A 14,742-nucleotide genomic window follows, 5' to 3' on the forward strand; every position below is an offset into this window, starting at 1 on the left:
TCGGTCCCTATCTGAACCATGGGCTCAGGTGCTACCTGCACCTCCAACCCTCTGTCTCCCGACCCTGATCCTGATCTGGATCCCAAAGTAACACGTCTCATCACCACCATACTGAAATATATATACAAGTCATCAGATAAATAACATAATGTCGGGAGACCAAAACCCAAACCCTAGGGGTTGTGATTTCCTTGCTATGCATATGGGTCGTGTGCTTTCAGTAGTACGGGCCCATACTACCTTCTACACCTACCCATATTTGTCTCAAGTATCACCACAATGCCCTAACAATATCATCAACATAGAATACACCCAACCCTCACTCCTAGAGGAATATCAACTTCTCATGACTCATGCATCCATGAAACTTCCATCATCCCCTGCAGCGCTAGTGCATGCTAGCTGCACATAACGTTGGACCCAATAGACTTTCGAATATCCAATCCTACTTGAAGGCCGAATCAACATTCTCAGGCTATAAGGTCTTTATTATGCACAATCGTGATGCATACATTAAACATCTACAGTTATGATGTCAATTCCACGTACAAGAAACCCTAGGCTAATGGGCATCATATAATCAGGCAAATCTATCATGCGATTCCCAAAGATCCCTAGCCTAGCACTAGCATGTTGTTCTAACATATCAGAATATCAAATAACTGTATGGTATTTTGGGGTTTACTTACAGGCTCTGGCTGATCGTACCCTCTGCATCCTCCATCCTTTATTTTGAAAACCATTTTAAAACTTATTTTCCGAAAATCTCGTTGATTTGAGACTGGATTCACACGAGTGTTCCTCCAATTCACTCAAACCAAGGCTTTGATACCAACTTGTAACATCCATAAAATTTACACCACATTTAAACTTTTTTAATCATAAATAAAAACCAAATAGCATTGTTTACAAAATGTTTTCAAATCATTTTCCATCAGAGTGTCCCAAAAATCATAACATAAGGATGAGGAGCGGTACGTTCATGCCTTCGCCTTTCCATGATTTCCTGAAGTACCTGAAACAATAAAATGAAAACTGTAAGCCCGAGGGCTTAGTGAGCTACCCCTAAAATACCAATACCACACTGACAATACCATATCGATAATAATCAATCAATCAACATGCATACTGGGCCATCGACCTGACTAGACTGCCCTACCGGGCCTACAGTCTATCTGAATCTATCCCAAGCCTTCGGCATGACTGGTCCGCCACGTGGGCCTACAGTCTCCCTGGACCGCTCATATGGTATATTAGCCTTCAGCACAAAGCAGGACCGTCTCAACCCAACCACAAGCAAATAACCATGTGTGCATACTATCATATACAGGCATATACAAACATCAAACATAAATGTCACACTGATCATTAATCATAGAATTCTCCTATAACTAGAGTACCGACCTAGCAGGTCACTAACATACCAATCCCTACGGATCATAAGAGCATAACATACTGTCAACCTTGATTTCTGATCTAACAGATCATAACCACATGTAGCATACCATAACAATAACAACTAAAGGGCCGACCTTGGTGCCATAGACCCTATCGATATAGTGAGGATAACTCACCTCTCAGATGTTGACACGAAAGGTAAACTCCAACTCTCGGATCACTTGACACAGGCTCCACCACCTATTATCATAGTACATCATACTCATAAGTCCTTAACCTTATAAGGTACTCCATAACCCACTAGTCAACCCCTAGTCAAAGTCAAAGTCCTCAGTCAAGGTCAACAGTCCATGTTGACCTTAACTCGCCGAGTACCCTTGGCTACTTGCCGAGTTCCCTGAAGTACATTCCAACTCGCCAAGTCATCGGAGTGACTCATCGAGTTCCTTTGATTCTCGATCAAACTTTAAGGCCACCCGTCGAGTTCCCTCCTTGCAAATCGATGGATACACACTCATACATATCCAAGAGAAAACTCATCCGACTCGCCGAGTTGTCCATACAAACTTGTTTTGAGCCATGCAACGGCTCCAACTCATAGATCCAAGCTTCTAGGGCATGCTTATCATGTAAAGTTGCAAACTTTACGTGCATGAATGGCTATAAAGGCTCTAAATGCTTATTTTAAGTTCTTAACGGAACATCATGCTCAAGAGGGACCTAAATCACAACCAAAACTGTGACTTTATGCTTCTCGAATCCAAGGAGGGTCCAGATCTGAAGTTACAACCCCAGATCTAGCCCATAGCTCATCATACCAACTTGAAAATCCATAAAAAGCCCTAGAAACTCAACAAAAGGGAAAAAGGGAAGTAAGGATGGCACTTTGATACCTCCAAAGGATGCTAGCTGAGGTAAATCCTGCTTCCCACACCTTCCTTGCTTCAATTCCTTTTCACTTCCTAGCTTTCTTCCTCCAAGATTCTCTCTCTAGGCTTTAAACACCACACAAAGGCACTGACACACGTTATAAGGACTCTCAGGACTCTCTAGATCTGTAAAGAGACCCAAGGGAGGCTGAGGTCCCTTTAAATAGGGGTGAAAACCTCGGGATTTAGGGTTTCCACTACCAACTCCTACTCGTCGAGTCCCAATATGGACTCGTCGAGTAGGTCACTTAAAACGCGATCTCATCCAGCTGCTACTCGACGAGTAGGTCAACCAACTCGTTGAGTAGAGCTTAATCCAATAAATCTTATTTAAGCAATACCTGAGAATCGGGACGTTACATACTGCATATTGCATCGGACCGAAGTCCGGAACACATAACACAAAGGCATGCTTGAATCACAAAGACATCAAGCATCCTAACTATTGCATCAGACCAAAGTTTGGAACTACTGCTAACTAAATGGGTCGGCATTATGGCCGTAGACCCATTCCTACTGGAAGGAAACTCACCTCGTAACGTTGGTTGCTGAGATGCTAAATCTGAAACTGGCTGACTGCTGCTCTGGAACTCCCCGGCTACAAATCCCAAAAACACTAGATCAGGTACTAATAACTGCCCTCAGGGTAAAATGACTATTTTACCCCTGGTCAAAGTCATTTCCAGTGGACCAGACTCGCCGAGTTGGGCCACCAACTCGCCGAGTCCTTAACACCTTTTCTAATCCTTTACTCGCTTCAACTCGTCGAGTTTAGCAAAGACTCGACGAGTTCTTCTTCAATACAAACATCGAGTCCATCTTCATCTGACTCGTCGAGTTGTATAAACAACTCGTCGAGTCTTCCTTCATCCTATGAATGTGTCAAGTCTACGACTCGTCGAGTTGTATGAACAACTCGTCGAGTCTGTTCTTGATACAAGAAGATTGTCTTGGACTCGCCGAGTCAGGGTGTAGACTCGCCGAGTCCCTCCATTTCTAGATCTAAGCTCTAACTCACCGAGTCCATTTCCCACTCACTCATTCCACCCTAAACTCTCAAACGGGGAAAAATCGGGGACTCGCAACTCGACTCGTCGAGTCTGAAGAACAACTCGCCGAGTCCCATGCATGCCATAACTATACAGTCGATTTTGCTCGATTCCAATGCATCCAATTCATAGATCTGGGTTCCTAGGACTAGTTTCACACGTAAAGTCTCTAACTTTACGTGCATGCATGCTCATAACAAGCTCAAATACCCAATAATGAGCTAAAAGAGGAGATCTAGGTTTGGAATGGGAATTTAGCTCAATAAAGGTGGCAACCTTGAGCTTAAGGAGTTCTGAAATGCTTAGATCTGAAGCCCATTTATCTTAACTACTCTTAAATCGACATCAATGTCTAGAAATGGCTAAAAACAACATTAGCAAGCTTTTAAGGAGATTTACATGATAATAAGCAAAGATTCGAGTTTTATACCTCAATGGGAACTGGAATGACACAAGAAACTCGGATCTTCTTTGCTCCTCTTGAAAACCCCTCTCCTCTCTTCTTTTTCTAACTCCAAAATGCACCAAAATCATTCACAAGGTGAGAAATACTCCAAGAATGCTTAAAGGAAAGCTAGGGTTTACTAAGGGACGTTCTGTGGGTGATGGAGGCTTATGTTGGGCGCATAGAGTTGTTTAAATAGGGTGCAAACCCTTGAAATTAGGGTTTCATCCAGACTGGCAGACTCGCCGAGTCCAAGAATATGGACTCGTCGAGTCGCCAACTTAAACCACGTGCAAATCCCGTCTCTACTCGATGAGTCGGGCTACTAACTCGTCGAGTACCCCTTAAGAAATGAAAATTACTTTATTTAAATCGCATACCAAAAATAGGACGTTACAACCGCCCCTTCATTATCGCAAAAAATTTACACAAACTCCTTTATGGATGTAATAACTTCAAGGTCTTCGATGAAGTTTTTCAACCATATCGCCTGCTTCGCTTGTTGATATGTACTCTGATTCACACGTTGAATTAACTAGAGTCTCCTGTTTGGAATTTTTCCGTATCACTGGCTCACTAGTCCTCTATTCAGGGTAAATATCCAGCCTGACTGAGAGCGGAAATTATCTCTGTCGATCTGAAAGCTCGTATCGCTATACCCTATCACTCTTAAGTCTTCAGTCCCACCGAGGGTAAGAATCCACTCCTTAGTCCTTAGTCCTCCGCAGACACTTAAAAAATATAATGTTATAAAGAAATCCTAAACGCCGTCTTAACCGAATTATAATTTTGTTAGATCATCCTATTTGAATCATTTGGATTAATATTTAAAAAAACAAAATTAAATTGAATTTATTTGATTTTATCGGGTCAAAGTGATCCATCCAATAGCTTTTGTTATAAAGAAAATAATTAAAAAAAATCATATCAAAACAAAATTTGTATAAAAGAGTTTAGAAAGATTAAAAGTCATACTCCAAAAGCAAGCGATCAAGTGCTAAAATTGCCGGGGTTTTTTTTTTTTTTTTTTTTTTTTTTGCCATTTTTGGAAGTTGGAAAAAATTAACCTTAGGATGTTGGATCAACAACAATTCCAATGAATCATTTACACATTAATTCCATCAATTCTCAATTTATAATTACTCAAACAATATTAGCACGAATTATTTACCCTTTACAACCTTCCAAATTAATTCAATTTCACCTCAGTAACCAGCAATTACTGAATTGCGAAAAAGCATTTTCATGGAAGCTCTGAACCTTCATCAAGCAAAAATGGGTACAAAAATGCCCCATTCCTCCGCCATTAACGCTGCTTGTCTTCAACAAGTAACACGTAGACTTACATTGATCTACACCTTTGATCTTTCCTTGAATCAGCACTCCAAAAGCCTTGGTTCCGTCTTCTTCCTCGAACTTAAACTCGGAATCCACCGGATCAGTGTTCTCATTGAGCTCCTCCACCAGTATAACCCCCTCAAGTGACGACGATCTGTGTTTAACCACATTCCGCCAGTCCTTCGCCGCCGGCGATTTCTTCATCTCCACCTCGCCATCGGCATAGATCTGAACCAGCAACGGCGCTTGTTTTATGTTCTTAACGATTTCCGTTACCGAAATCCGCATCCATTCATCGAGCTTCTCCGAAACCCTAGGGCTTTCAATACATGTACGATCGTGATCCTCATTATCATCACCACCACCAAATGGTTCTGTTCGTAAATCTAACCCGTCATCAAATAAAGACAAAGTCGACCGATGACCGGAATCACACGCTAACGTAGCGTAAACCGCCGTAGAGACTCTATGATTAGGATGTTTAACGGCGAGATTGGGGATTGAAAGATGTGTGAATCCGGAAAGACGATTCGATCGTTCATCTGTATAATCACCACCACGCTTCCGGATCATGCAATCTCCAACTCCGCTGTGACGAATCCCCAAACACGCCATCCTTTCCGCCGTCGACGGTGATGCAAAATCAAAATAATCTGTTTGTAAATTTAAATTTGAGAATGATTTATAGCAGGTGGCGATGGAGGATTTGATAATAAGGAATTTATTGACTTTTTTGTTCCAATTTGATGGGCTGATTAATTCTTCAGTCGGGGGGTTTGAAGTTTGATGATGCAAGGAAGGTAGTGTTCTTGGCACCGGAGGAGATGCTATTTATACAATATGGCTAAGTAGTTAGCAACTTAGCATGGGTTATTAAATGATTTTATACTATTTTATTCGTTTTTTGTTTTTTGATTGTAGTATTTGTATTTCCATATTAAATTAAAAGGTTCAAAGTGTTTTTAAAAAATATTATTGGAAATGTCTTTTAAAATGCTAAAAAAATTTAAAAATGTTCTAAAACTGTAAGAAATTATTGTGTTTTGAAATTTATTTAATTATAAAATTGTATTTTTTTTTGGTTAAGATATTATAGTTTTGAAATTTTATTTATTCAGAACAATGAAAACAGTTTGTGTTTGCATTCTACTATAACAATAAAAATTGTCTGTGTTCAAATTCTTTTAAAACGAATGTTACGGTCGTAAGAAATGAAAATGACACGATATAATGAACATATCCAAAAATCTGAAAAGTATGTTGTTAGTTTTTCAATTTGACTATGTATTCATATGAAATAAGTTTTTACGCGAAAAATACAATGTTATTGTCTAAATGATTGTGTTTTGCAAGTATAAGTAATGATATGTTGTCATGAAATTAATTTATGAAGGTATATATTAATTTAGGCAACTATTTTAAATTATTCAAAATTTTATGGATTATTTAAGTATTTATGTTAAATTCGATCATCATAATATTAGTTTTTTTAGGTGTTGTTCGTTTTTTTTAATAAAAAGCTCGGATTATATCTGTTGACTTCTACAAAAGATGTGAACCAAATATATATGGTCTCCAAGAAAAAAAATGTTTGTTTTTTAAAATCTGCAAGTTGCTATACTGATATTAAAAAAATATATATTTTTTAATCCTAAATGAATTTTTTTCTCAATAGTTATCTATAATTCATGAAAAAAAAACTAAATTGTAAATTCAGAAAGTTGCCATGCATAAATAAAATCAATGAGTTGATTCAAATCATGTTAAAGAAAATACAAAAAATTTATGTATGGAAAAATTCATGAAACCAACTCAAATTGTTGATTTTGGGATCTAATAGACTGATTTAGAAATCTATTTAGGGTTCTATTTAGGTTTTGGTTCCAAATAGTTTTATTGTAGATTTAGAGATGGAATCAATCAAACAATTGATGTGATTTGCAACTCTATAAAATATTGTACTGTACAACTTTATAATGTGTTGTGTACGAATCACTTCCTATTTTCTTAAAAGAGAAACAATCAAACAAATCTAGGACATTTATTGTTAGGTTTGTCATTCATCAAAATCTGATTGTGTGGTTTGCAAACCAGATTATCGAATTAATAAAGGACATTTGTTTTTAAGAAAAACTCAAAGACAAAGGAAATTAATAAATGATTTTTCTTTTGTAATGAATAACTTTTTTTTATAATTTTAAAAATAATAGACTGATTATAAATCATTACATTTTTATATGTCGGTAAGAGATAATGTTTGTAATAAAAAAAGATGAGATAATCTCACAACTCTTTTGTTTGATTTATTGATAATTAGTTTATAACATGTAAGAATTATGATTACAAAATTAATTAAAATTTCACAATAAAAATTTATAATTATTAATTAATTATTTTGAATAAATTATTATTTGAAAGATATTTTTTAATTATATAAAATCATAATCGGTGATTCAAATAAATACATGAAAATATATTACCTTCTAATTTGAATTAATTTAATTTAATTTTTTATTGTAATTCTATTACTTTAATGGAATTAGAATTAGGAATTTAAAATTTAAAATTTAAAATGAAAAATAAACAAGTTGACAAGTGATATGATATTAATTAGAAAACTTAATATAGAAAAAAAAAAACAACTCTTATATTAATATACATGTGGAGAAGTATAACCAGATTATCGAATTATTAATTATTGAAACATAAAATTTTAAATTTGAATCCGTTGAAAGTCATAACTTATAAATATACGTTATGGGTTACAACTAAATAATAATATTATTTAAATGTAAAATAGTAGTATGTAATAAGATATTACATCTGTTGTTGAAACACAATAATTGCTATATATTTTGATAGTTTTAAATGATATAATTTATAAACATGTAAAAGGTGGGGGATTTATATTTACATGGGATGACAATAATAAAGGCTCGTGCATGCGCACTGAGAGCGTGTGTTTGTGGGCGGGGTTACGTAAGTTTGGCTTGGATCCGCGTGTGCTGCAATACATCTTACCATGCCGTTTTGTTACGTGGCTTATCCTACGTGGCTTTTCTATTTTCTTCACTTTTATTTATCATTTGTTCACAAAATGAGGTAACATCAATTTTATATTCCTGTAATTTTGTATAAAAAATTTCATTTTTTCTATAGAAATCCGGAATTTGAGTTAGGGAATTTGTAGATGAAATGTATTTTTTTTTTTCGTGGGATAGCGAATTAAAAATGTAATCAAGTATATATTTTTGGATATATATATATATATATATATATATATATATATATATATATATATATATATATATATATATATATATATATATATATTTTGTTTTGTTTAAAACATAGTGTAAATTATACTAATTATTCCTCGTGCACATGCTAGAAAGCATGTTTAATCCTTATTTTTAAAAAATAACTCGGACTGTTCATCGTTTGTTTAAAACGTGTACGCTTCGTCCCTTAAAGACGAATTTGTAGCAGTTTTAATCCGTTCTATATTTGAAATGACCATAATGCCCTTATGTATTTATTTTTCAGTTAATCTGATAATTTTTAATCTTATTTATACTTTAAAAAGTTAATGGGCCCTTCTCCAAACACCCCTCACCCCACCTTACCGCACCCCACCCCATACGCCCGTTATCCTCCTCTTCTAATCTGATCTTCCCCGCCTTCATCTGATCCTATTATGATCATCATCTCCGTCCACCCTAATTTTTACCTTTCACATGCAGTTCCCAAATATGAAACTTGTACCAAATGGTTTTATAATTGGAAATTAATTAGAAATCAAACTCAAAAGAAGATTCAACCTGAAACCCAAATAGTTCTGATTACCAAACCCACAATCTAACCAGAAATCAAACCCATAAATCATACCTAAAAATCAAACCTACCATCGAGACAGAGAGTGGGACGAGAAAAAGATAGGCGAAGAAATAAGAAGGGCATCAGCGAAATTGCTGATGGTGTGAGGTGGAGGTTCCTACCTTGATGACGATGGTGATCCAAGATGATGGTGGTGGTGGTGGGAACCCCGATGAACAGAAACAGATGTAGTGAATCTTTGTCGCAGGAAAAACGGATCTGGTGAAATCCTTGTTGTTGGAAAAACGGATCGGGTACCCCGACTAACAAAACCCTTGACACGATCTCTAGAATAACATCCAGAAAAGATCTTCATACAACATTATTTCATATGTGTCTCTTGGAGCCAAGATCTGCAAACGATTTCTTGCATTAAACTCCAGATTCAAGACATTGGTTAGAGTTAGAGGTTTCGAAAGGGAGATGAAAATGGTCTGACTTACAGGTTTCGAACTGGAGATGAAAACGGTAAGAGCTTCTAAAGGCTTTGAAGATATTTTCAGTGGCGAAACTTGAAGAAAGAGAGAGAGGTGGAGCAACAGTGGCCAGTGGTTTCCAGCGGAGCTGTGGTGGTCGGCATTTTTGACAGACAGTGACGAAGCTTGAACAAATTATTTAGGGGGGTCGAAACTAAAACTATAGTTCTTAAAAAAAATAGCATGGGCCAAAGCCTAAATTTTATATTTTCATGTCTAATATATAGATATAGTAAAACTAGCTATAAGCAAAAAAAACAGGGGGGAGGGGGCACAGCCCCCCAACCCTTAATATCCTCCGCCCATATTGACAACGAGAAAGACATCCCGATGGTGATGTTGTTTACTGATGGTCGTTGTCTGATCGATGGAGAGGAATAAGGGATGAGTAATAGGGAAACGAAGTTAAGGAAAGGGAAGAGAAAAGGATAGGTTGGGGTGTAGGTTTCTATTTTGTTTTTCATTTTTTTTCAATTTAAAAATGATAAGTAAATAAAATACAATTGGAAAATGAATTCTTAAGGGCAAAGTAGTCATTTTATGCATGTAGGGACGAACCGTGTGAAAAAACAATTATATAGGGACAGTCTGAGTTGATTTTTAAAAATAGGGACTAAACAAGTTTTTTGGCATGTGCATGATGGATGATTGGTGTAATTTACCCTAAAATATATCATTATAACCGAGTATTGTGGTTTTTTCCGATTTCCGTCATCTTTTCTAGCAAGCATGAGTTTTTCATCCATATTCTCTAGATAAACATGAATTTTGGATGAAGTTCTTTTTATGGAAGAATAAACCTAAGAATACCTTGAAAACACACAAATAATCTTAAGTCAACTCCATTTATAAAATCGTTTGTGCATCGCGAGTCTAATAAATTGAAACCCATATCAGGTTCCAAGTTTTTAAGAGATTTTCGAGTTTTGAAATTCAAAGGTTTCATTGGTTTTACAAGTTCAGTTGTGCTCATTGTGTGGGTAGATCCATATACACATACTGAATTGAAAAATCGGAGTTGCATTTGAAACATAAATTAGAAAAAAAAAACCCATAACTTGAATATGAACAAACGAAAAACAAACTCAAGTATGGAAAACAAAGCGAAAACTTGTTCTTGTGTGGCATCCCAATTTTTACATCAATTTTAAATCTTTTTGTTTATGATTTATTTAAATCAGAGTTTATTTATAATTGCGGAATTTAGTCCCGTAAAAGTATTTCCAAAGAATTTTTTTTCATTAATTTATAAAATCCTAGAATGTTATAACTGATACAAAACATAAGCATAAACAAACATTACAGTATCTTAGACTAGTAGTCTACATCTCCTTGAATCTCTCATCATGCATGTAACTTTATACAACTAGTGGTGATACAAAGAAGTTGGGTGGGTCGAGTTGGAAAACTTAGTGAGTAGATAGAGTTTTCAACCCATAATAATATAGTTAATATGTTTAATTATCAAACAATTAACCCGATTACCCGCCCTTGTTTTCTTATTTATTCTCCCCTAATGATCTATCTTAAGGGTTATCTTAGTCATCATTGCTTACAATATTGTTACATGGATTTCTCCACAATACATGTCAGAAGATTTTCTTTCTGTATTTATTGCTAAGGGTTTGTCCTAAGTAATAGACACGAAGTCCATCGCTGCCAAAGTTCTATGTGACTATTAAATAAGTATGAAGTCCATCGCTATCTATGTTCATTAAATAGACACAAATTCTATCGTTTCCTGAGTCTAGCTATTAGGCACGAAGTCCATCACTACCTGAGTCTATCTATTAGGCATGAAGTTCACTGCTTGAGCTCATCAAATAGGTACGAAGTCCATCGCTTCTTGAGTTCATCTGATTGATACGAAGTCAATCACTGCCAGTTTTCCACGGATGGTCATGAATAGTCTGATAGTTGTCACCTATACTTCGTTAGGTGACTACGTAATTGGTACACTAGTACCATTCCTACATCGTTGGCACACTAGTACCATTTCTATAGTTGTGGCATTCTATCATTGTTTGCATCATTCATTATGCTATGAAATTTATTACTAGCCTTCGTTACCCAATGCATTAGATTTATAAATTAGATAAATCATATAACTTATCTTTGTAACATTTCATCTAACACATAACATCTTTGCACATAAGCACATATAACAATTAATTAATTAGATACTTCATGTCTATGTATAAGTTGTAAGTAGCTATGCACTCACTTGATAAAAGTAGATGACTGACAATTTTGGTAGTGCTTCGCTTCGTACTTTAAAAAGACCTCGACGCATAAAGTACTAAGCATTTTTCTAGTTTTGTAATCCTGGTGACTATAATATTTAAAGTCTAGATTCCTCACTAATCTCACTGTTTACATCAAGATCTATCAAGTAAGGATCAACCAGGTATGACAGTTGGGAGGCAGGACCATTTCGACATATAGCATTTCTGAAATCCAACAACCAAGCCAACATGACCATTCTAGACACCTCTCTCGAAAGTAGATCAATCAGTATAATAACATGAAATTACTAATAAATCCTATTTATATGTTCATAATAACGACTTATGACTATAAATATAAGTTACATTGAAAAGACTAGATTGTAGCTTAACTTATAGAAAATTTTCTAATAGAAGTTTGGTAATTGCACTGGAAGAGCTTCTACTTGATATCTACTACTACTTCAGGGATCGCAGGGATTCGTCAAAGACTAAAACTGATGAAGAATAGGGCTAAGGCAGAGCAAAACTTGAGAGAAATGGTTATACGGGTGTGAGAATTGAATGAAAGGCTATTTATAGGACAAAATTTCACTTTTCTCATCACGCTTAGACCAGATGTGTGCCACCTGGTTGGCCCTCTCTATTACTAGCACGTGTTCCAAGGCTGGTGGACCGACGTGGAGGCTTCTAGAACATCATGTGTGCCACGCATGTGTGCATACCGATTTTCTGATTTTCAAAATTACATAACTTATTCATACGAGCTCCATTTTTGATGTTATTTATATCCATACATAGTTGTTGACGGGATCCACAACTTTCATTTGCACTCCGTTGGCTAATTTTGACTTTATTTATTTCAAACAGGCTTAGATTGTTAAAGCCCGTATAAAATGTATAACTCTCTCATTTGACGTCCATTTTCTGAATGTCTTTATATCGTTGGACTTCTATTAACGAAATCTTCAACTCTCATTTAGATTTTTTTTGTGGCTAAAATCAACGATCTAAAATTCGATTGCAGTGTCCGCACTGCTACACTGAAACTTCGAAAATCATAACTTTCTCTTACGAAGTCAAATTTGGACATTATGGTATATGCACACTCTCGATTTAACAACTACTACAACTTTCGTTTAGATCTCTTAGGCTTAAAAGTACTTTATCACAATTTCATTTTTTATGATATGTAGAGTGGTGCCGATTTAATCGTGAAACTTCGAATAAGTATAACTTCTTCATACGGAGTCAGATTTTAGAGTTATTTATATATGGAATCCTTTTCATATATACTATGACTTAGGTTAAGATTATTTATCCTAAATAATCTTGTATTAGAAGGTCATTTTTAATGCTTATTATCTCTAAATTGACTAACCGAATCTATGAGTGTTACATATTGTGTTCATCGTATGTGTATAACCTATAAAAGCCCTAAATAAATGGGTTTCCTTTTACCGAAAACCCAAAGTAGAATCTAAATCAATGGTTTCCTTCATTAAAAACTCTAAATCGATGGATTCTTCGTATGCGTGTTTATATGGGAGAAGAACAATGAAGCCTCATGTTGGCTCTCCAAAGGAAATTGATTGCAGGTGGGTTCTTGTTCTTCAAAACAGAATATGAATTTGAACAAACAAAGTGAAGCTCTAAAAGAATCTTGATTTATGAAATCAATTTGGGTTTTTTTTGTTCCTATTCAAAATATGAAATGAAGTTTTGAAATCTGATAGGAATCTTGAATTCAGAAGCTCAAAATCTGTTTGTGTTCATGTTCCAGATCTTAGAACTCTACAAAATATAAGAAAAAGATAAAAGCGAAACAAGAAATCTAAAAAATATGTCAAGAAGTAATCTCACTGGAAAATCTATTTTGATTGGAGAAGATAACCGGACAAATCATAATTGGTCAAAAAAGACGTCGGAAATAGGAAAAAAGAAACTACATTACCAATCATAATGGTATGTATAACAAAAAAAAAAAAAAAAAAAAAAAATTTAAGGGTTAACTGTGCACCCAAAAAAATTAAGTGACAAAATATATACAATGAATATAGTTGGTTACCATTTAAAGTCATTATCCTTTTTTTTGTCATACAAAGTATTGTATGTGACATAAAATTAGTACAAAAATCAAGTTCCAAATGATTGTCATTTTTCAAGACTTGAAATCGTTCGTAATTTCGGATTATTACATCAATTCTAATCATTTTGTGTAAATCTCTAGTTTTGATTTAAAGAAAGTTAGATTTCAATTTTGAGAATCGCTAAAATTGATTGCAAAGTAAACCAAATAATGTTTTTTTCCAACTATTTTCTTGTACCATAAATGATTTCAAGTATATATTAGCAAAATCATTAGAGAAACGAGGTAGATGATCAAATAATGGATAAGCTCTCTCTTTATAATATTTATGACTAAATGTAGTGGAATATCTTCATATTATTGTTTTTACCTTTTAGCAAATTAGTTGATTTGCAGACTAAGAACAATTTGTGAAAGGCATTCACAAAATCTATAAAATTTGTGAATTTGGTTGTATCATTAGCATAAAATTTTAATTGGGTTATTGTCAGACACAAGTGACAATCAATGAAAATGATAACACTTAAAGAGTCAATAATAGATTGTGTGCTTTCGATTCTCATGTGGAATCGTCTACGACTTGCGAGAACTAGATTTGGGTCTTCGGTGGAAATCTTGATAACTATTGAAGAAAAGATATGCTCCTTGTTTCATGTTACAATCATGTTTTAGATCCTTTATAAATGGACTAGGTGATGTGATATGGTATTGGATGGTACGAGCTATGTTTTAGATTCTAAGAGTTATATTACGAGTTACAGTTTGACAGACTTCCATCAATAGAGGTTGTCAGGAGCATATGTAGTAGTAGGGGATGATATATATTAGATATAATAATATTGTTGTATGATATGTAATTCGGTGATACACCCACAATGTAATTCGGTGATACACCCACAATGAGACCCTAACGGTTG

This window comes from Lactuca saligna, chromosome 9 (genome assembly GCF_052625555.1).
Source record: "Lactuca saligna cultivar CGN05327 chromosome 9, ASM5262555v1, whole genome shotgun sequence".
Taxonomy (NCBI): Eukaryota; Viridiplantae; Streptophyta; class Magnoliopsida; order Asterales; family Asteraceae; genus Lactuca; species Lactuca saligna.